This window comes from Lissotriton helveticus, chromosome 1_2 (assembly GCF_964261635.1).
Source record: "Lissotriton helveticus chromosome 1_2, aLisHel1.1, whole genome shotgun sequence".
Classification (NCBI taxonomy): domain Eukaryota; kingdom Metazoa; phylum Chordata; class Amphibia; order Caudata; family Salamandridae; genus Lissotriton; species Lissotriton helveticus.
Genome location: NC_136058.1, coordinates 411,199,898 through 411,224,407, shown reverse-complemented (window position 1 = coordinate 411,224,407; position 24,510 = coordinate 411,199,898).

Below are 24,510 nucleotides of genomic sequence, written 5' to 3'. Positions count from 1 at the left end.
TATGTCTTTCATGATCCCTGCATTCGTGCTAATGCACACACCTCTCAATGTGGCCTGAAAAGCCTCCCACAATAAGCTAGGGTCATCAGTAGAAGGCGCATTTAACAGAAAGTAATCTGTAATGGCAGTGGTGATAGTGTCTTTGTATACTGAATCCGACAGCGCCTTCACATTGAATCACCAGCTATAAGGGGGTGGGATGTAAAATGGTACATTAACGGACAATAATATGGGATTATGATTGGATAATGTCTTGGGTAGATGCTTTATATGCCTGGTCCAAAGCAGTACATCCTTCGACCCAATCCAGTAATCTATACACGACCAGCTGTGTGTGTCGCTTCCCTTCGCCCCGGGTTCTGTGTTCTCCATATATCATGTAACTGCATTTTTAACATAATATGTTACCTTAGCCATCGCCCTCCGGTGCGGTTCTGTAGTGATGCCTAATCTGTCACAGTGCTCATTCTATACAAGATTAAAATCACCTAGTTTCTGCCAGATCTCATGATAGAAATCAGGCTCATCCGTATTTGGGCCATATGTATTTATAATTGCGACCTGTTGTCCTCGAAGTTTGCTTGTAACAATGATATATCGCTCTTGAGTGTCAGTTACTGTGTGCTAAATTGCAAAATGTGTTCCTTTTTTTACCAAAACTGTGACCCCTCTCGAATACAAGGAATATGTGGAATTATGAATCGATTCGGCCCATTTACGACTAAAGCAGCTACTTGTGCGTGGGGCGATATGTGTTTCTTGCAATAGGGCAATGTCAATATGTAATCTATCAAAATATGCAAACATTTGTCTAATTTTTTTTGGGGTTGTTAAGCCCTCTGATATTCCACCTGAGCAAGTTTAAATGTGCAGGTTTCGGCTCAGCTGCAGCCATTTTGACTACAGGAAATTACATACCAGCAGATCATGACTTTTATAAAGTGTACCATCTCAGTGTGGTATCTGTTGTGAGGAAAAACATGAATCATGATGTGAAAAACACAGTCATTTTGGATCTCAGCAATGCATCTCAAGTACTCTGGTCCGCAACACAATTGCCAACCATCCACCTCCCACTTTAGCAACTCAATCATGCCAAAGACAAACCCTAGAACAGTGCACCCACCCAACCAAAGACTCCATGGGGAGCTCCCATGTGAGGTCCGCCATGGGCACACATCACCATGCAAGTTAATGGATGTGGTCAGGATTCTACCATAAGTGCAGACTGATCCAGATCAAACCTAATTGATACAATTGACAGTAACTTGGACAGGCGCTGCCTTTCTTTTCCTTTCTAAAGGGACACAGCATCCTGCATTGGCACAGCCCGCCCGCCCGCCGACGCCCGACCCCTTCAGACACCTCGGGGGTCCGGCTGCTGAGCGGAGTGTGTGTGTGGAACAAGGACCACAAATCCCAGCAGCGCTAGCGGCGCATACCGCTACCTTTCCGCGCCAGGAGGCGCATAAATCAGGCGTCACCCCGATCGAGGGGGTGAAACCAAAAAACAATTTCGAGCCTTACCGGACCACAGGCGCTGTCTTTCTTTTCCTTTCTAAGGGGACACAGCATCCTGCATTGGCACAGCCCGCCCGCCCGCCGACGCCCGACCCCTTCAGACACCTCGGGGGTCCGGCTGCTGAGCGGAGTGTGTGTGTGGAACAAGGACCACAAATCCCAGCAGCGCTAGCGGCGCATACCGCTACCTTTCCGCGCCAGGAGGCGCATAAATCAGGCGTCACCCCGATCGAGGGGGTGAAACCAAAAAACAATTTCGAGCCTTACCGGACCACAGGCGCTGCCTTTCTTTTCCTTTCTAAGGGGACACAGCATCCTGCATTGGCACAGCCCGCCCGCCCGCCGACGCCCGACCCCTTCAGACACCTCGGGGGTCCGGCTGCTGAGCGGAGTGTGTGTGTGGAACAAGGACCACAAATCCCAGCAGCGCTAGCGGCGCATACCGCTACCTTTCCGCGCCAGGAGGCGCATAAATCAGGCGTCACCCCGATCGAGGGGGTGAAACCAAAAAACAATTTCGAGCCTTACCGGACCACAGGCGCTGTCTTTCTTTTCCTTTCTAAGGGGACACAGCATCCTGCATTGGCACAGCCCGCCCGCCCGCCGACGCCCGACCCCTTCAGACACCTCGGGGGTCCGGCTGCTGAGCGTAGTGTGTGTGTGGAACAAGGACCACAAATCCCAGCAGCGCTAGCGGCGCATACCGCTACCTTTCCGCGCCAGGAGGCGCATAAATCAGGCGTCACCCCGATCGAGGGGGTGAAACCAAAAAACAATTTCGAGCCTTACCGGACCACAGGCGCTGCCTTTCTTTTCCTTTCTAAGGGGACACAGCATCCTGCATTGGCACAGCCCGCCCGCCCGCCGACGCCCGACCCCTTCAGACACCTCGGGGGTCCGGCTGCTGAGCGGAGTGTGTGTGTGGAACAAGGACCACAAATCCCAGCAGCGCTAGCGGCGCATACCGCTACCTTTCCGCGCCAGGAGGCGCATAAATCAGGCGTCACCCCCGTCTCGCGGGACGCCGGGCGAAGCCCGGGCCAAGGGCGGGCCCGTTTCAGCCCGTTCCAGACTGTACCAGGCTGGGCTGGGCCTACCCCCTTGGCTGCTATCCGCCAGTCGATCCATCCATCTGTTGAAGGTAACCTCCTGTGCACTGTGACTATTGTGCTTTGACTCTATCTGTGGTGCCCCTACCTCCGCCATTATGTCTGTTACAAGGGGATCCAGAAGTAAGACTGCCCTTAGAACTGCGCAGTTTACAGGACCTATTGATAAATTTATAACTTCCACTCATGAGGCAATTAATTTAAGTATTTCCCTCCTGGAGCGCAGGGTTTCCCAGGACTTGGCGATCGCTAGGAGATCATCTTTGGGTCCTATAGCTACGGCCCTAACCCCGCTTCAAACAGCTGTACCTATTCCCATTCTACTGCAGCCCGGAAATGCAGTTGCGCAAGTTCATTCAATTCCTGGTGCAGTTGACCTGTCGGCAACGAACCTGTCCTTGGAACTGGATACCACTGGGAATCTCGAGTTAACCCCTGATCTAGAGTTGACCGTAGCTGAAAACTCTGTTCAAGAAGCTCGGTCTATGGGGGAGAGAGAAGGTGCGGTTCCCAAGCAGCCAGCACCTTTAAACAAAGGGAATAAGGTCAACCAACCTTCCAAATATAGGAGAAACAAAGATCCAATTACAGCTATTAATACGAATGCTTCACTCAATATTATTCCTGTATCTTCTGCTTTGTCCGATTTACACTGTCCCACCTTGACTGCTGTCCGGGAGGGCGATTCTTGTCAGTTGAATCATGATTACTCACAGTTATACGAAAGTATTAGGGACCTACTAATACACCATCTCCAGCCTTTGGAACGAAGTGTTATGGCAATTGAAAAACAGCTTGCCATACTTCTTGCCAAAACACCGAACCAGCATAGGGTAACATTTGATAAATCTGGGGGGGGTTGTACAGCGGTCGGCCCGGGGGTCCCCCCGGTTAACATCGATAGACCGTCTGTTGTACATATTACTCATCCCAAAACAAATGTTCCTACAACCCCTATACCATCTGCGGTGAATACTTGTGCAAACTGTTTACAATCAAAGCCCAAAGCTATACCTGTACCCCAGACAGTGACTCTTAGTCAGCAAACTCTTGCTGCACATACCCCCATAGCCACGCCAACTGACACTAACCATACCACGACTAATGCGCTCCCACAACAACCAAATAGTAAACCTCAGGCTGTCCCCAAAACCCTTTCACATACAGGCAAGAAGGGGCCCAGATCGAAACGACCAGTTCATCTGGCTCCTGAGGTATCTCCATTTACTGTAATTTTAACAGGAGTACCTGAACTTACAGCTGGCACAGATGAACCTCATTGGTCCCTCCGGAACAAAATTCTTCAGTGGCTTAGTATTAATAGGCCCCTGAAGTCTTCCACCACCTGTGGAATTTCATCTGTACGCAGGGTATCCTGGGTGGGGAAGAGCCCTAAGAGTATTCAGGGGGATTGTGTTATTGTCACATGTGACGATGCCTCTACTGTAAACCATATTTGTTCATGGCCAGATTTGGAGAAAAAAGGGGGAATTGATACCCATCGTCTCTCCTTTTTTTACCCCCCCACATTTAATTACCATTACCCAATTCCGCCGCCAAACTGGGCCATGACCGAAGAACATTCTTGGAATTATGGCGACCCATGGCGTACCCAACAGAATAGGGGCAGGGAATGGGTACATCGCCCCCGGTATTCCAACAACAATCATTATGCAGAAGGTGGGTGGCAAGGTATTCAAACATCTAACAGATATGACTGCCTGGAGATGGTTGACTGACATTATGTCCCACCACCATCTACTCGACCAGTCAATAGGCAGTCAGGATCTGGTTTAGGTGTGCAATCCGTCCATACCAGTAGACAATCGGTCCTTACCGCGGCATCTGTATCCCCAAGTTGTCTAATGGGTTTAGATAGGGTTTCTGTCTCGGAGGGTATTTCTATTCAACTCCCTTCCAGTAACCATCCCATCATTACTGAATCTCCCACCAGGAGGTCAGTAATTGAACAACCAAGGACTATAGTCCTGACTACAGTCCTGGCCTCTAAGTCAGCAGACCTTACTCTGATTTCCTGGAATATCGCTGGTATTGCAGGAAAATTAAATACCCCTTTTTGGCTCAGGTTTATAGGAGAGGGGTTTGACATTGTCCTCCTCCAGGAGACTTGGAGCCAGGAGGATATAAATGTAGAAGGCTATTCATCTTATTGTCTTAATGCTACCAAATCTAGTTCAGGTAGGGCAAAGGGGGGTCTCTTGATACTTCTATCTAATAGACTGAGTAACTACAAAGTTAGAAGTAGCTCAACTGTGGGTGCCCATAGCCAGGTGCTAAGGATTGAATGTGGCAAGGGTACGGACCTGGTACTAGTCAATTTCTATAATAACATCTTTGACGTTACCAGAGGGAATATTCTGTTCCCTTTGGAAAAAGAAATTGCCAAGGCCATGGCCATTTCCCACAAGGCGACGGACATCCTTTGGGCTGGGGATTTTAACCTGCAGCCATGCCATTTATCTAAGGGGAATCCCTGTGGTTTTGGGATGGAGTTGGATACTCCTAGTGGGGGCACTAATAAGGGCGAGGATTTTCCCCACTTTTCTCATTGCCAGTATGGCTCTGTCCTAAACAAACTGCTACTTAAATTAGATCTAGTCCTGTTAAGTTGCAATAAAAATAACCAGAATGCCAGCTGCCCTACTTTCACGGGGAGGGAAGCTGGGACTTTTATCGACCACATCCTGTTTTCTAGTAACGGAGATTACTTAAACTTGTTTGTGAGAGAGGAAAGTCTAAGTGATCACAATAGCATCTGTGTAACCATCCCCGGTAGAGGTGCCATAATAGAGACCAGGGAATTTTGTACCACTGAAATTGTCTCCAGCAGACCTAATGGCCCGAGGATTAAATGGACAGGGGCCAATTCTGCGGCCAAACAAAGGGAGGTCGTTGTTAGCTGCAAAGCTGAGATTAGTTACTGTCTGAATGACGTTATTGATCCTGATCTCTTGTTATCACAATTTATCAGTATTAATGCTGTCATTGAGGGTATCTTCAGGAAAAAATTGTCAACCAACAAAATTGTAAAATTGGGTTGGTTTGATATCTCTTGTACTGTAGCACTTCGGGATCTGAAGGTTGCCTTAAAGTCTAAACCACGAGACGGCAATAGAATTAAACAAATAAGGACCAATTATAAAATGGCCATTACTAACAGGAAAAAGGTCTTAAAGAGAGAAGCATGGGATAAGTTGAACGAAGCAGTTGAGACAAAAAACAGCAAACTCTATTGGGAAACAGTCAACAGCCCATTTTTAAATACAGAAGGCATCCAGGAAATCACCTCTCATGTTGCATGTGAGGAGTGGATTACCCATTTTACAAAAATTTTTAACCCTGCAGGGACTTTATTAACACCACCCCTTGTTGAATCGTCCATATGGACACCGCTACCTCTGGGGATAACCCTGGATGAGGGACTGGAAGGCCTTACCAACAGCAAGGGAGGGAAGGCCCCGGGCCCCGATGGGGTCCCAATGGACTTATTAAAAGATGCACCTGAATTGTGGGCCCCCATCTTAGTGAGGACCTTCAATTGCGCAGCTGAAGGTAACATTCCCCCTTCCTGGGGCCAATCGGTTATTATCCCTTTATTTAAAAAAGGAAGCAAATCTGAGGCCGCCAACTATCGACCTATTTCTTTACTGGACGCCTCAGTAAAGGTTATGAGCAGAATTCTGCTCATAAGGTTAGAAACTTGGGTCAAAGACATGAATATTTTAACCAAGGTGCAATATGGATTTAGGAAAGGCATGGGCACTTTAGAGCAATGCGTAAATCTGGATCTTTTAATCAACAAATATACAGTAGCTAAAAAGGGCAATTTATTTTTATGTTTTGCTGACTTGAGCAGCGCGTTCGACTTAGTCGATCATAGTATTCTTTGGCAGGTTTTACTGGAGTTAGGAGCACCGTCAGAAATAGTCCATTTTTTGGCAAGGCTCTATGAGAAACTTTCTTGTAAAGTCCGATACGGTACCCGTGGTGAATGCACACCATTTTTTAAAGTATCAAGGGGCATCCGGCAAGGATGCGTATTAGCCCCTCTTTTATTTTCTCTTTTTATTAATTGTGTTGATCGCACCTTAGCTACTATACCGGCAGACGCTCCGCTGATTGGTGGCAATCCTGTCACAATCTTATTATATGCGGATGACGCTGTCCTTTTATCTCGCACCCAGATAGGCTTACAGCGTCTCATAAACAGTTTTATGCTGTTCATCAAAAATAGGAGACTCTGTGTCAATAAATCAAAGACCTTTGTTATGCTGTGTGGTCAGTCCGCTAATAAATTGAAGTCTAGTTTTTATTTAGACAATGACAAAATGCTCCAAGTTAAATCATTTTGTTATTTAGGTATCACCTATGCCAATGATGGATCCTGGAAATCCGAGTTCGATAATATCAGGATGAAAATGATGCGAACTACAAGCAGCGTATTTCGCTTTGCTTCTGAACTCGGATCAAGAAGTATCCGAGATATGATTAATATATATAATATACGCTGTGTTCCTTCTGTATTGTACGGGGCGGGTGTGTGGGGCCACACAGATGGCACACTTTTACAAAAAGATGAAAATAAGTTTTTAAAAAGAGTGTTGTGCCTCCCCCATTCTGCTTCTGTTCAATTAGTCCATGATGAGGTCGGGGTCGAGTTTATTTCTGACTTAGCAGCCGTTCGCCCACTTTTATTATGGCGTTCTATTTGGGCTAAGCCAGAGACTCGATTCACTCAAGAAATTATTCTTGATTGTATAGGCTTGGACTTCTCATCACGTATCCTTTGGCTGAAATATATCCACTTTTGGTATAAAAAGATGTTTGACATCGATGTTTTCCTTGACCCTGAATCGGTGGTTGACATACCCAAAAAAGAAATCAAACAAACTTTTTTAAAGTATAAAAAGAAAGGTCGCGATGAGGTGTCTGGCAAGTTGGCTACTGTGAAATTCTACAAGGAACTCAGTTTACCATCAGGGTTCCAAGCTTACCTTTCAGTGGTCAACCGCCCTTCTCATCAATTTGTCCTAACTCGTGTTAGGCTGGGTATTGTACACCACCTTGTGGCATTTCCAGTACAGAAACTTAAATCAGAAACTCCCTGCCCAAGTGACAACATTTCACGCCAGAGTTGCTGCCATTTTTTACTCTTTTGCAAATTTTATCAGTTTTTAAGAATCAGGTATTTAAAACCTATTTTTATCAAATATAACATACGGTCTTTTAAGAATGCCCTTGCATTATTATCAGCACTTGAGAATGAGGATATTTGTTTTTTTACTGCTACTTTTATTTTGAAATGTACAGCTGCCAGGAAATGTATTGTATTGTCATAATTCTTATATGTTCCTGTCTGTACCTTATGTTTTATATATTGTATGTTACAAATAATTATGCAAATTGCTCTCTTTATTCTCGGCCCGACTTAAACTGTATAGTGCCAGGAAGAGTATTTTCTGTGATAAACCATTTTTTGGCTTTGTTTTCATAGCTACACTCCCCTGCCACCTAGTCTCTAATGTTTAATGCTTAATTATTATTTTATGTACTTATTGCACCCGTAGTTACCTTATTTGGAAAAGTACAGCTGCCAGGAAGTGTTTAGAGTTGCCATATTTTACACCGTCCTGTCTGTACTTATTTTGTTTCAAATTTATTTTTGTTATTTATAATGTTTCATGTCCTTGGCCTGGATTTCGTTCCAAAAATTATAGTTGTCAGTATATGTATCACATGAGATGTTTATAACCTCTGTTATACGTGAACCCCTGCGTTTTTAGTTATCATCATATCTAGAAATATGAATTAATACCTAGATTTGTTATTATTTATTATGTCCTCTCCGCATATTTCTGGAGTTCTCTTTTACAATTTAGCCTTCTTATAATAATTTTAATGTAATGATTTGTTATATAAGTTTTGCTTGTATGATTTGTACTAACAAATCGAATAAAAGCTTTGAAATTGAATTGACAGTAACTTGCACCCCACATGAGGCTTCACGCCATATTCCGTCTTGTATACATTTTTGTGCTTACATCATTGACAGTTCAGCCAACCAACAATAGGGGTACACCCCCCGTTCCCATAGGGGGAACTAGGTAGTGTTGTATAGTCACATAACTAACAGAAGTGTAAAGTATTCAATACCCATGCAATTCTCAACCCAGGAAGCAGCTTGTTATTTGATATATGGCAATTCAAGAAGACTCTCCCCTATCCTCGATCTGTCATTACTAAGCTTAATGAGCTCGCTTCCTGAAATCAAAGAAAGGTCCTACCGCTGCCCTGGCATATATCAGGTACTCATTAGGCGAGTTGTTTTAAATGTGAGCAGTCAAGCATTGTTCAGTCATCACAACCCAATGTACCTCCACCCAGTTTGCTCCGACATTATAATGCAGAGTATATACCAGAGGTGCAGTCTTTTCAGTAAGGGTCATACAATGCTTTCTTGCCACTTAGGAAGATTAGCAGAACAACAAAGAGAAGGAAAAATGTTTGTGAATCATCCAGTGGTCACCACCCCATCAAAGACGATATAGGGACCCAGTGAGGCACAGATGATTGGAACCTCCTGAGGCACAGCCGGGAGTAGAATTCACTCGCATTTCACTTTTTAACTTGTGTGAAAATCTGTTTTTAAAAACACTCACCGACCTACTTGGCACCCGATCTACCTGGTGCAGGCATCCCCGCACAGCGGAATCAGCGCCGACGCGGGAGAGTCTCTCTGTCTCTTTTGCCGCCATTCCCCACGCCTAGCCACAAGACACGCCCACTTGTGAGGGCACGCCCCCGCACCAACTATTTAAAGCGCGCTGAATACAAGCGTCGCATTCGCTCGCATTTCACTTTTTAACTTGTGTGAAAATCTGTTTTTAAAATCACTCACCGACCTACTTGGCACCCGATCTACTTGGTGCAGGCATCCCCGCACAGCGGAATCAGGGCTGACGCGGGAGAGTCTCTCTGTCTCTTTTGCCGCCATTCCCCACACCTAGCCACAAGACACGCCTACTTGTGAGGCCACGCCACCGCACCAACTATTTAAAGCGCGCTGAATACAAGCGTCGCATTAGATGATTGGAACCTCCTGAGGCACAGCCGGGAGTAGAATTCGCTCGCATTTCACTTTTTAACTTGTGTGAAAATCTGTTTTTAAAATCACTCACCAACCTACTTGGCACCCGATCTACTTGGTGCAGGCATCCCCGCACAGCGGAATCAGCGCTGACGCGGGAGAGTCTCTCTGTCTCTTTTGCCGCCATTCCCCACGCCTAGCCACAAGACACGCCCACTTGTGAGGCCACGCCCCCCGCATCCTCTCACCGCCCTATAAACATGTGCAACTACCGGAGGCACAGCGGGCGCGATGATTGCGCGCCGGAGGCGCGCTTAAGGCAAGCTCGTCTGCGCTCGTCCGCGCCGAGTCCGGGCCTAGGGCCATACCCCCTACATCTCAGTCTCAAAAGACCAGGCATTACAGCGCGGAAACCCTTCACAGTATTAGGCCCCCTGTTGCGAACTGCTATCGGCATTTTTATCACGCAGAAGACATTCCACAAACCTGTCCAAAATGCAAATTAACCCTTAAACCTAAGCTGGCCCTAGACTTGACACACGAGTACTGTATGTTTATGTTAAATTGCAGATCCCTGCCTAAACATAGGGTGGAGATTGCCCTGTTGTTAGAAGAATGCATGCCAGACGTAGTATTCCTGATGGAAACGTGGCTCGCCACAGATTCCGGCCCTGCCCTAGTAACAGCCCTCCCTCCAGGCTTCCAAATTACTCGGCAGGACCGACCTGAGGGAAAAGGAGGAGGCCTAGCAATCATTTATAAAGAACAGTTTCACTGCCGAGTGATTTCGGAAACAATCCCTGACTGTGAGAGCTTAGCCTTCAGTGCCGAACTTTCTCCTAATAACTGCTTCTCAGGAACACTAATTTATCGCCCCCCAGGCCCCCCTAAGCAATTCCACAATCATCTTCCTTCGATTGTGGCTGAACGCGTTAGCACTGCATCTAACTTCACTCTGTTAGGTGACCTCAACCTTCATTTCGACTCTGCACTGGACCATACAGTCACTACTCTCGTAGATGACCTAGCTGCCTTGCAATTAATCCAACATGTCAGGACCCCAACTCAAGTTAAGGGCCATCTGCTGGACCCCGTGTTCAGCAATTGTGTAGACCTTGTAGCCGGACCACCAATTCCCCTCCCGTGGACGGATCATTTATTGGTCCCCTTCACCTGGACCACACTTAAGCCCCCACCCACCAGACCCACGATCAGACTCGCCAGAGCCTGGTCACGCCTCCCAGTCGACGAATGGACAACTAAGCTCGCCAGCAACCAACCCCTCCACAATGAGGATCCTTGTCTAGCCAATCAGGCTTATGAATATTGGATTACACAAACCCTCGTAGACACTCTCCCTAAAAGTAAAATCACGCTGAAACGCTCCCATAAAACCGCCCCCTGGTACTCAGAGGCTCTCAGGGAAAAGAAACGCCAATGCAGAAAAACGGAAAAGCAATGGCGTCTAGATTATTCTCCGGAGGAAAAAATTCGATACCGAGACTCAATCAATGACTACAAAACAGAAGTCAAAGCTGCCCAAGCTGCATACTTCTCTAATAGAATTATTTTGGCCAAATCAAAACCCAAAGAAATGTTCCAAATCGTGAAAAAACTTACCAATCCTCCATCTAGCCTGCACAAGACAAAATCAACAGTCCATTGTAATGACGTAGCAGAGTTTTTCCACCAAAAAGTCAATAAAATGTACTCATCCTTCCCCCCCTAGCTACCACCCCCCTAGCTCAGGCCAATACAACTACGGCACACCCCCCACTACTGCCTCCACCCACACTGGATCACTTCCCCCGTCTAGACTTTGCATCTCTAGAATCTGTGGCTCGGAAAGTAAAATCTGGATCCCCTGACGATCCAGCCCCACCAGATATCATAATGGCAGCATCCCAGATCACATTGCCAACCATAATGGACATCCTGAACGTATCCATCACCTCCGGCACTGTCCCTCCTGTCTGGAAACAGGCCATGGTCCGAGCCCTGTTAAAGAAACCCAATCTGGATCCCTCAGATTTTAGCAATTACCGGCCTATCTCCCTGCTCCCCTGGGTGAGCAAAATCCTGGAGAGATACATTAACCTCCATCTGGTGAATTTCTTAGAAAACTACCAACTGTTAGACCCCACCCAGACGGGTTTTAGACCCAAACACGGAACTGAGTCCGCCCTCCTTGTGGTCACTGAGGAATCCAGAAAAATCCTAGATCGAGGAGGATCAGTGGCAGTGATCCTCCTCGACCTTAGCGCGGCATTCGATACGGTCAGCCACGACATCTTGCTAAACCGTCTGTCTAATGTCGGAATCAAGGATAAAGCCTGGCTTTGGTTCAAGTCCTTCTCGAAGGACAGATCCTTTCGAGTATTCGATGGTGAGTCAGTGTCCACTAGCAGACCATTGAGGTGCGGGGTCCCACAGGGCTCCTCTTTAAGCCCTGCGCTTTTCAACATCTATATGAGGCCACTGGCTGAGGTTGTCCGTCCTTTTGGGGTTAAGATTATTTCTTACGCGGACGACACACAGCTGGTGGTCTCATTGGCGCAGGAGGCCGACATGCCAAAATTAGGCGGGCTTAGAAAATGTTTAGAGGAGGTAAAGAGCTGGATGTCCTCAACATCCATAAAACTAAATGGGGACAAAGCGGAGCTGATGCTCCTGGGCCCCTCTGACCCCAGTTTCTTCAACTCTTTGTGGCCCCCCTGCCTAGGCACCCCTCCACTACCCAAGGATAACATCAAGAGCCTCGGGTGTGGTTGGACAGATCCCTTTCATTTAACATCCAGGCTACTAAACTCTCGGCTACCTGCTTTGGCCATCTCAGGATGTTAAAGAAAATTCTCCCCCTCCTACCCATGGTGGCTAAGCAGGTAGCCATCCAGGGTCTGATACAATCCCGCCTAGATTTTAACAACGTCCTCTACCTTGGTGCTCCAGAATACACCTTGCGTAGGCTTCAGAAAGTGCAGAACTGTGCGGCTCGCACACTGCTTCAGCTTCCACGCAGACAATCAGCTAAAGCTGGTCTGATCAGCCTACACTGGCTGCCAGTGCGTCAGAGAATCCTCTTCAAGGCCATGTGCATTGCCCACCAGGCCTTTTGGGACACAGGTCCTATGATCACCCGTGACCTTGTCATCCACTATCAACCTAGCAGAAGTCTCCGCTCGAGCCAGGCCTTCATGGCTTCCGCCCCAAGAATAAAAAAGACTAGGTCTGGCGGCAGGACGTTCACCTACAATGCCTCCAAGACATGGAATATACTCCCCTTACATCTTAGAGCCAACCCCAACCTTTCTTCATTCCGCAAACAGTTAAAGACATTCCTATTCAACCTTCCTCATTAATTCTCTGCTAGCAATTCTGCCAGGCCACCTCTGTTGGCTCCTAGCGCTTGGACGCCCCCGGGCAGCAATCGCGCTGCATAAATCTACCTTTCATTTCATTTCAGTAGCGTGCATCTCTTTTACCGCATGTGGCAACCATGATCAAAATTCCCAGCGAGTGTCCATGTCAGTTGTGGCACACTATATTGTTCACAGTAGCCAAGCAATAGTGCTTCCTCCATCTTCACGTTAGACAGACCCCACCACGGGACTTCATCCTTCAGATGCAGCACGCAATCCTGCAGCACGGTTCACTACATACCCATCGTTCATATATTGTACTTACCGCACAAAAGCATACCAGTTCATTGGAAGTCTGTATTAATTGGGCCAACAGGGTCTAATGGCCTTACAGCATACTGGAAATTATCTCTATGCTGCCAGTACCGCCCTTTGACACAGTTCTTTGTGCTGATATCTTAGTCCGAATCCTGATGTTGGTCATTGCGTTTCTGCTCCTTGCGTTTGGTGACAATTTTCTTAATGAGATCCTGAGCAGTTTTCGGCATTTGGAGGATCGTTGATCGACCGTCCCATGTCACTTTCAAGCACGCTGGATAGAGCATGGCGTATTCCACATTCATCTCGCGCAATTTCACCTTAGCTGGTGCAAATTCTCTACGAGCTTGTTGTACAGCCATCGTGTAATCCGGATAGAACTCCAGTTTGTTGCCCTGATATGTCACCTCTTGTTTTTCACGCGCCAACCTTGAAACACTGTCTCTATCCCTGTAATTCAGGATACGAGCCACTACGGGCCTGGGGGAAGCACCTGGAGGTGAACGTGGCGCCAGCGACCTAAGCACACGCTTTACAATGAAGACCGAAGAAAAGTGTTCAGCCCCAAACACAGCTCGAAACATCTCCTCCACGTGTGTTTCCATCCGGCCGGTGTTGGTGGATTCTGGTACACCTGCGATCTGAACATTGTTCCGGCGGTACCTCGCTTCTAAGTCTTCGGCTTTGTTTTTTATCACGTCTAGAATATTTTCCATCCCTGTACATTTACTTGTAGTGGCATGCGCTTCATCCTCCACTGCTGCAATTCGGGTTTCGGCATCATCCAGTCGCCCCAATGTTTGTCTTGTTTCGACGCCATGTTGTCTACGCGCTGAGTGAGGTGGTCCAGTTTCCCATTAATATCTTGTAGACTGGATTGAATTGCTTTAAGAACGGACTCCATGGTGCTACTTGTTGCAGCCTCCGTATCTACTTCAGTGTCGGAATGCACAGGCGCACCCTTTGCCTGCCTCCATGATTCAAATGTGACTTTCGGCTGCAGCTTGTCTGGTTAGCCCTAGATGAGGCGTGGGGGCACCTTCAATGAATGATATTACGAGTCACAGCCCAAGCTAAGGGTCTTGCACGCCACCTGACCACGACAAAGTGATCTGCACTCGTTTGTAATCTATGCCACTTCGGAGTGGTGCTATCTTCCAGCACAATTACTATCCAGAGAGGAGCGCATACACCCACGCATGGGGAATAAGCAGGGCCGCTCGTATTTATATGTCCAGAAGGGGTGTTGAGGCAGATGCCCTCACTTATCAGCACCACTACGCAGCAACACGTCAGGGGAACTTAGTGTCAGTCACTGTGAAGGTTGGCTTGATAATGGCGCCTGTCACAATAAGAGTCTTCTATGAGCGCTGTTTCATCAGTAGAGACATGCACTAAACGATGTAGTCCAGGGTAGTAGCAGTGCAGCGGCTTGGCAGATTCAGCACGGGGATCAGGGCCTGTAGGTAGCACCCAGTTGACGTTTGCACTCGTGCATACAAGACAGGCCCACTCCAGCCAAGCAGATCAACCTCCCGATCCCAGTTGTGCAGTATGAATTATTTATGGGCGAAGAACCTCTACACACAGTCCAAGCATATCTGAGCGCTGTAGACCTCTGTCTTCATCACACTGCCTGTTTGACCTCTATTTCAGTCCCGCCAGCTTTGGCCGTACAACGCACAGTGGCACCACAGCACTGCACCATTTACAGACCTCCTGTTGACTGTTTTTAAACAAAGCAAAGGTCTGCGGTCCCGCCGTAGTGTAGCGTTGTCAACAGCAGGTTGGACGTTTAAGTCACTTAATCAGATTTCAAAGTTGTCGGGTGCCGCCATTTTGCGCTGGGCTTTTCGCGCTCATTTTCGGGGAACCGCAGGCGTCATCCCTTCCCCCGCTCAGATGCACACAAAGTTCTAGGAAAGTTAGGGGCATATCACACCTAGAGGCGGTCTCTGCTTGTAGGCTGAGAGGCTCTGGGGCGCCAACTTTGCGTGTTGTTGCTCGTTCTACTGTGTAGAGGCCAGTGCTATTTATCGAACAGGGCACCGCCATGTTATCGCGGCTCTTCGCCCCGCTACTTCAGTTTGCGCTGCTGTCGACTGCTACCCAGTTGTGTCACACCAGATCAAATATTTACTTAGACAGAGCACAACCCAAAAGTTTATTGCCACAATGACTTAAGTACGTCGGAGAGCCCGTGACATAATAAATGGCACAATTAAAAAAAAATGTGTCCAAAAGTAGAAAATTCTTTAATTTTCAAATCTTCATCACAGTTGACACGTAGACAAAGAGAAATTCACAGCCGACACGTGTTTCGTCTTGAGACAAATTTTTCAAGGCTAAAAGGTTGTAGAAAAGGCGTTGTAAGTTCACGGTGTCTCTTTGAGTTTTAAAGCGACTTGTATAAGGCAGACAAGAATTATATCTCGGTTTGAGCTGTATCAGACTGTCTCTGATCCAAATATGATGATAAGATGTATTTGTATACAATTTCAAAGATGTGGATGGTGGTCTCTTCCAATCTAGAGTGCCTGCAATGGAGAGTTTTAACAGGTAGACTGTTTTCATATAACCAAGAAAGTAGAGAGCACCTCTGTTGTTTAGTACTGTGTCGTAGTGTTCAAAAACGCGACAGCAGCATCAGTTATACGGAAAGCACCACTTGATACTGGAAAAATAGGTAGTTCCCCCCGATGATTGTAACAACTTGCATATGAAGTCCACTTCGAGAAACGCCATGCCATATGCAAGTTGTTACAATCATCGGGGGGACTACCTATTTTTCCAGTATCAAGTGGCGCTTTCCGTATAACTGATTCTGCTGTTGCGTTTTTGAACACTCTGACACAGTACTAAACAGCATAGGTGCTCTCTACTTTCTTGGTTATATGAAAACAGTCTACCTGTTAAAACTCTCCATTGCAGGCACTCTAGATTGGAATGGAAACAAAAAGATTGAAAGCGCTCCGACCAAATGGTCTGCAATTTTCTCTTTTTAAAGTGCAACGAGAATTGTACTCCCACCTTCTGTTCCCCTTGTATTAAAAAACAGTTTGGAGGGGGGCGTGGCTAGCAGCCGAGCATGGCGGCAGCCTAGAAGACCAGCTCCGGAAGAGAAACGGCCTCTCCAACAATCCGTAACATAATCCGTGGCTCAACCTGACCTCGGACGGAGGGACCGAAGGCCTAGGACCGGGCGGTGCTGGCGGCTAGAACCCAGGTGTAAATCGGACGTCGGACGGCAAAGATACAGCCGAGTGTTGACGCGACCTAGACGTGGGCCAAAGTCCGGGGAGTCCAGTGGTCGGAGGTGCCGACCGGAGGTGTTGCCTGGCCGGCAGGGGCGGACCGGAAGTGGCCTGGGACCAGGGAGCGGCATCGGGAACGGCCCGCCGGACTACACCATTGACCCCAGATAAGGCGGAGGACCGATCCGGACGTCACAGCACTGCCGACGGTGTGTCGGCGGAGGTAAGCGCCACCGGCGTGCTGTGTGAGAGCCGAGTGCGGCCGGGAGGTGAGGCGCCGACACTGGGACACGGCGGAGCGGGAAAGTGATCCGCAGGAACAGCGGGTGGCCCGGCAAGCTCTCCTCCTCCCCCTTCACGCCGGAACGGACTAAAAACCGTTTAAATGTGCCATCTTTCACACGGTTGCTGATGTCTTGCAATAGTTTTGCTTTCCATGCTTAAATACGGAGTAAGTAAAGCTACACACAATTAATAACTGGAAACCCTTGGAACGTCTCTCAAAATCTTAGGGGGCAAAAAGAACATACATTTTGATAAGCTAACACAGAAGTGAAAAAGGCTAGTCTGCCAAACGACATTCCTCCTGGGATTTTCACTGCCAGTTCACCAGAGCTGCACAAAATACCACCAACTTCTGCAAAAGAGTATAACACGGCTGTTTAACATATCTGGACTCGTCTCTATAGGCAACTCCCAGTTTCTGGACCTGGAGGCCGTAAACCGAGCACGGGCCGGGGGGACAGTGGTGAACAGCACAGGTGCTGGAGGAACCAGACGGGAGACCAGGCCAGTAGTTGTGTGACCCCGTGCACTGGGAGCTTGGGTAACACATCGGGCCACAATGCACTGACAATCAAGTAAGGCCGTAAAGTCGCCGAGGGGCGCACCTGTCCCAAACATAGGCAGGGAGCCACTCGCTGCGGATCGAGAGCGCAGCCCTGCTCCACACAGTACCGAGGATTGCCTTTACCGGGGCAGCTGCGACCCTGCGCTGCGGGCAGTGAGATAGGTGTGTGGCCAGAGGGGACTAATCACCGCGCTGGACATATGCGCTGAGGCTGCAGCTCCATAGAGGTCCGGAATAACTCGGATAAAGACCCTGACCCAGATTGAACTGGCTGCCTGACCAAGGCACTACAGGGGCTGAGCTGGGACACGGGTTGGACCGAAACCGTGGCTGTTCCCCCCCTGGTCCGCCCCTCCTGAAAGCCAATTGTGCTGGCCACCAGTGGAGCATCCGTAGAAGATCATGGCGGGAAGGGGCTCCAAAGGCGGCGCGACGCAAACTCGTATCGAACGATACACCTGCGATACACCTGCGATAAAACTACGTCCCCTCCAGCGGAAGGAAGGCAAAACTCCACAAAAACGGTTGACGGTGTGGGGACCAAAAAAGCGACATTGGATGACGTGATGCGAGCACTAACGCAGTTGCAGAACACTGTGGGCTCCATCTCTACCGAAATAACTCTCATTAGAGCAGATCTCCACAAAATGACCGAAAAGGTGGGATCGCTGGAACTGGTCACGAAATCACTGGTAGAAGATGTATCGGAGCTCCAGACGGCGATGGAGAAAGTGGCGGCGGAGAATAAAATGCTAAAGGAAAAGCTGGATGGCCAGGAAGGGCGCTCTAGAAGGAATAATATAAGAATTCTTGGAGTTCCTGAATCGGAAGGTACTAGAGCAACTGATCTCTTTGTGGAAGAAGTCATTAAGTCGCATCTCCAACCTAAGGGACTGTCGGCATTCTTCTCAGTCGAACGGGCACACAGAGTGCCAGGCGACCAGCCAAAACCAGGGGCGCCTCCAAGACCTATCCTGGCGAGACTGTTCAATTTCCGGGATAGGGATGCCATCCTACAAGCGGCATGGGTATCCCCCCGTGAAGATTCAGAACTCCACACTGGCCTTTTTCCCGGACTACACGGCGGAGGTGGCCCGAAAACGGAAGACGTTTCTGGACATAAAAAAGGAACTGAGGAAAAGAGAGATCCAATACTCCATGCTATTCCCGGCTAAACTACGAGTGGTGGCGGAAAACAGGACGTGGTTTTTTGACAATCCGGAAATAGCCCGGGACTGGTTGGATGGCTGGCGACCAACCTCCCAACCCCGCCGCACAGGACGGACTAACAAAAACCAGCGTATAGGAGACCGTGAGGACGTCCGAACTGAGGGGCCGGTAGAAGAGAGAAGCTCATCAATGAGAGACAATGTTAGTGGAGATCTGGAGGTGGAGGATTGACACTCCGGCAGGTACAAGACTTTAATTGATAATGGGACTGCCGCGTGGGCTGCCATGGACACTGGGCTAAGGACCTCCATAGAGGGTAAGAGGGGTCGCTGACTCCGGAGTACTCTTCACCCCCAACGAGCAAGTAACTCTGTGTTTCTATTTGGGTGGGGTCAGGCACTCTGCTAAATTGGGGTGGCGGGCAGTTCAAAGTCCGTGTAGCAGGGGAGCAGGGAGGGGGGGAATTCAGGGGATAGGGGGGGAGACAATGTTTAATTGTTTGAAATGTTTGACTCTAAAGATTGCACGAAGAACCACAACGAGCACGGTAAGCTGGAGTATGCACGCCGGACAAGCCGGAGTCAACCCAAAGACAGCGGGCCCGTCATTGCTGGCGACTGCAGGCGTCCATGGGGGTGGGTGTAGGCCAGGAACACAGACACCACACCCTACGGGAACCGTGTCCATTTTTACAAGCACACAATGGCACACTTGGTACAGTCTGATATCGTAGAAGGAAGTCCTGACACGGGGCCGGTGCCGCCGTTGCAGTTGATATCATGGAATGTCAGGGGACTAGGGGACAAGATAAAGAGAGGGTTGGTGCTCCAGAGTATTAGGAGACTGAATCATGATCTGATCCTCCTTCAGGAATCGCATCTAGTGGGTACAGCTAGCAAGGCTCTGGATAGACGAGGTTACCGCATGATAACACACTCAGACTTCATTTCAGGGTCCAGGAGAACAGGCATTTTAATGAAAAGAGCATCCCGATTCATACTACAGACTACCAAGACTGATAGTCATGGCCGCTTTGCAGCGGCATGTGGGCAGTGGGAAGGAAAGTCCCTCAACGTAGTGTCAGTATATATTCCACCGGCACTGCATGCGACTGCGCTTCCGGACCTAGGAAGGTTCCTGTTGGAGCTCCCGGAGGGAGACCTAGTAGTGGGAGGGGACTTTAACGCGGTGGCCCATAATACACGGGATAGGTTCCCGGTTCGGGCACAGACGCCTGGCCCGTCCCGCTTCAGTGAGTTCATAGAGGCACAGGGACTGGTAGATGTGTGGCGGCGCCTACACCCCGACGATCAGCAATACTCTTACTACTCGGCAACCCACAACTGCCTGTCCCGTATTGACTACTTCCTTACGTTGGGGGACGGCCGCCTTACGATATACGATGCAAAGATAAGGCCCCGGGGTATCTCAGATCACTCCCCCTTGACACTTACTCTATCATGCTCTGCAATAGCCCGTAGAAGAGTTTACCCAATTTACCCGGGGTATCTTAAGGTGCCCCATGTCCGTAAAGAACTAAAAAAAGCAACCAGGTACTACTTTGCGGAGAATACTGACTCGGTGACGTCCCCAACGACCTTATGGGAGGCGTACAAAACAGTGTTTAGAGGGCAAACGATTGCGACAATAGCGGGGCACAAACGTACGCAAAGACAGGAACTGCTAGATTTAGAACTGAAACTAGAAGAAGCAAACGCGGACCATATGGCACACCCATCAGAGGATACACTTCACTCACTCCACCTTTGCCAACAGTTGCATGACGACCTCCTTAAGCGACGGACAGTAGAAAACATAGAGACGACAGCGCAAAGGGTCTATGATATAGGGGACAAAGCCAGTAAATTATTGGCATGGTTAGATAAAAAAAGAGAGGGCTGTAGACACATATTACAACTGAAGGACTCAGAGGGGATATCACATTCGCGTCCCTCTGAGATTGTAGAAATCTTAGCTGACCACTTCCAAGACGTTTATACCCCAAGAGTAGAAGTCACGGCGGAAGCGGCAATGTCAGCGATTCGGGATGCACAGATCGTGACTCTACCACCGGAGGCGGTGGATGAACTGGAGGCAGACCTGACAGTGGACGAGATACAGACGGCAATTAACGCGCTGCACACTGGCAGGGCGCTGGGCCCCAACAGGATCCCGATTGAGTGGTTCCAGACTATGACAGACGCTCTGAGTTCACCTCTGCTGGCCATGTACGTGGAGTGTCGGGAGGGGGGGACTCTGCCCCTGGATCAGCGGATGGCGACCATAGTGGCCATCCCGAAACCAGGTAAACCACCCACAGACTGTGCGTCATACTGCCCAATTTCACTGCTTAACGCCGAAGCAAAAATTTTGGCGAAATTGTTAGCAAGCAGATTGACTCCGCACCTACCACACCTAATTCACCCGGACCAATCGGGCTTCATGCCACATAGAAGCACGACATTGAACCTCCGACGTGTGCACGGAGCAATGGCGCGAGCCCCCCTGCTGACGGAACCGGCTGCCATTCTATCATTGGATACCAGAATGGCGTTTGACATGGTGGAGTGGCAGTACCTGTTCGCAGTGTTAACCCGTATGGGATTTGGCCCCAAATGTATTTCCTGGATTACACTGTTATACACGAATCCTGTTGCGCATGTAGTGGCCAATGGCCACATCTCCCGAGAAATCCCTCTGGCTAGGGGGACACGACAAGGATGCCCACTCTCCCCCCTACTGTTCGCGCTGGTCCTAGAACCACTGGCTACTGTTATTAGGACTACCCCGTTATTAAAAGGGCTGCAATGGGGAGACGGCTGGGAGGATAGAGTTTCCCTGTATGCCGACGACATGCTGATCTATTTTTCCGACCCTGAGGCAGGCATTCCTAAGTTGCTGGCACTATGTGACGCACACGGTCTAAACTCCGGATATACAATCAACTGGACAAAATCAGTCATTTATGTATTGAAAGGTCCTGCACCAAATCTCCCTGACAACTGCCCATTGACAATAGTCGACACCTCATTTAAGTATCTGGGTATACACGTCGCTCGTGACGCAGCTGTGTTTTATGATCAGAACTTACTGCTGCCACACACTCGCCTAAGGGCGGACGTGAGACACTGGAAAGCTCTACCTCTGACGCTGTTGGGACGAGCGGCGTTATTTAAAATGATGGCGTTACCACGCCTACTATATGTATTGGAGAATACTCCAGTCTTGATACCGCCTCCCTATTTTCGGAGAGTAACAGCGGTGGTGACAGATCTGTTATGGGGAGAACGCCCGCCTAGAATAGCGCATGTCAAACTCAACCGAGGGTGGTACGGTTGGGGGATAGCTTTGCCGAATCTGCAGCTGTATTATTGGGCGTCGCAGCTTAAAGTCATTAATCAGTGGATACACGCCCCGCATGATGACCCGGCATATTTAGCGGATAGAACACAATTGGGTACGCACACCTTGCTGGCCCCATTGTACAATCAGGGACTCACGTCGAAACTGATTGGCCCGACCAAGCACACCGTGCTACTCTGGCATAAGGCGCAGTCGCGACTTAAATGGAAAGGGGTCATAACTGGGCTTACACCGTTGTGGGACACTAAACAACTAGGCTGTCTTAGATCCAGCAAGGGATTTACCCAATGGGATAACATTGGAATCTCGACAGTAGGAGACTTGTGGTCCGGTACTGGGATGGTCCCTTTCTCACACCTGCAGCAGCAATACGCGTTAGGCCCCACTGAAACCTACCGATACATGCAAATACGACATGCTTTACTGGCAGCCATTGAGCCGGGGTCAAAAGTCCCGGACTCTTCACCGCTGGAGGACCGCCTGCTCACGGACTTCATGCAGACCGGCGCCACCTCACTCACTTATCGTAATCTACTCAATAATCTAACGGACCCTTTGCTTAAATTAAAAGAGAAATGGGAAACTGAGCTAGGAGCCATGGATGAGACAGACTGGAACGCCGCAATGGCGTCACCACGAGAGGCGGGTGTCTCAGCTCGGTTCAGACTGGTACAATTCAAGATACTACACAGGGTATACTACACCAGAACCACCTTATATAAAATGCACAGGGCAGAAAACCCGTACTGTCTTAGAGGGTGTGGAGAGGAGGGGACACTGCTGCACACACTTTGGGAGTGTCCGGCTATCTCGGGGTATTGGAGACAAGTAATGCGCACCATCTGGGAGAAGTGTGGCTCAGGGGTTAGAGGCAGCAGACCCGGAAGCTGAGATCGGTCCTGAAGACCAGGGTTCAATTCCCCGCCTCGGCGGGTCTTGGGCTAAAAATTCCACGGACTTGATAATTCTCGCCCCGGTGCCTCCTCGACTCACGGGTTCACACTCTGCGACTCTGGGCAATAGCTTGCTTAATCTCCACAACGGCCCCTCGCGGCGGGATGCCTGACTTTCACCTTGTGGATACCCTGCTATCTCACAGGGGAATATCAGGACGGGTTCCCTAAGCAAGCGCCGGGAAACCCACTGCGGGTAGCTGTGCGCTATATAAGCTCAACTACATTTACTCTTGAGATCTCACTGGCGCCGGACCCGCGTGTATGTCTATTGAATGTGTGGGAGCAGACTGATCTGACGCATCGGAAGCGGCAATGGGTTACGATCGGGACCATGGTGGCAAAGCGAGACATTGCACAGAGGTGGGGAGTGGCGGAAACACCTATATTAGCGTTATGGTGCAGGACGATGGACAGACTCATGTTGATTGAGCGTGCAGTCTATAAAATGAGAGCTAATTCCCGCAAATGGAACATGGTCTGGCAATCATGGAACAGATACAGAGGGGACCTATGCGAACCACTTCCTGAAGAGGAGGTAGATAGCTCAGGGGATGAGGAAGAGATGGATGATTGAGATACTAAGAGGCAGGGAGGAGATGGGAGGCAGATTGGGAACCGGGCACTAGAGGTACTGCATGGCCTGGGATTGGTAAGGGATGGGACAACAGCCCGGGCACCTTGAACCGGCTAGTGATATTGAAGATACGTTGTAATGGTTATAAGTGACTATCTGATCTTAATGAGTCTACAGTTTTGTTAGAATAATTAAAAAAGTAAGACGATGCGTATTAACCAATTATTCTTGGAATGCCTTATGTACTACGCTAGCATTTGCTGCCGGACCGGAAGGTTGTCGGCTGAATAGCTGTATAACACTGTCGATATGATGATGACTAATAGTCGACAAACCCTTGATTTAATGAATAATGTATCGTATTATTGGCAACTATAAATAAAGTCTTACACAAAAAAAAAAAAAGATGACAATGTTAGTTCATGCCATTAATAATTGCACGCAAGACCGTTATTGATAACTTAAATATTTCAATAAGACTTTAAATAACCATGTAAATGTATTATTCCGGAATTAGCTGCCATCTCTCAAGACATATTATTAAACTCAATTCTAATTGCATTCAACATGCAAGACTAGGGGGAAAAAACAAAAAAAAAACAGTTAGGAAGACACGCAATATATGGCTCTTGGTGGGTTTAATATTGTATCCCACGTATAATGGCTCTCATACCGTGCGGCCAATTACAAGCTGATATCCCTTCCTGATGTTGAAAACATGTATTGAAAAATTACTGTTGAACGAATTACAATCCTGTTTAGAAGCCAGAACATTTTTGCCACTTTGTGAAACATATTTCTGTAATGGGCATTGGCTGCAGATAATTGTGATGCAACAGCAGTACTTGTACGTAGATAAGTGTTGTGCAGAATAAAATGTTATATGTCGTTACATAGCTTATGTATGTGGTATTTTTGGAGCATGAAC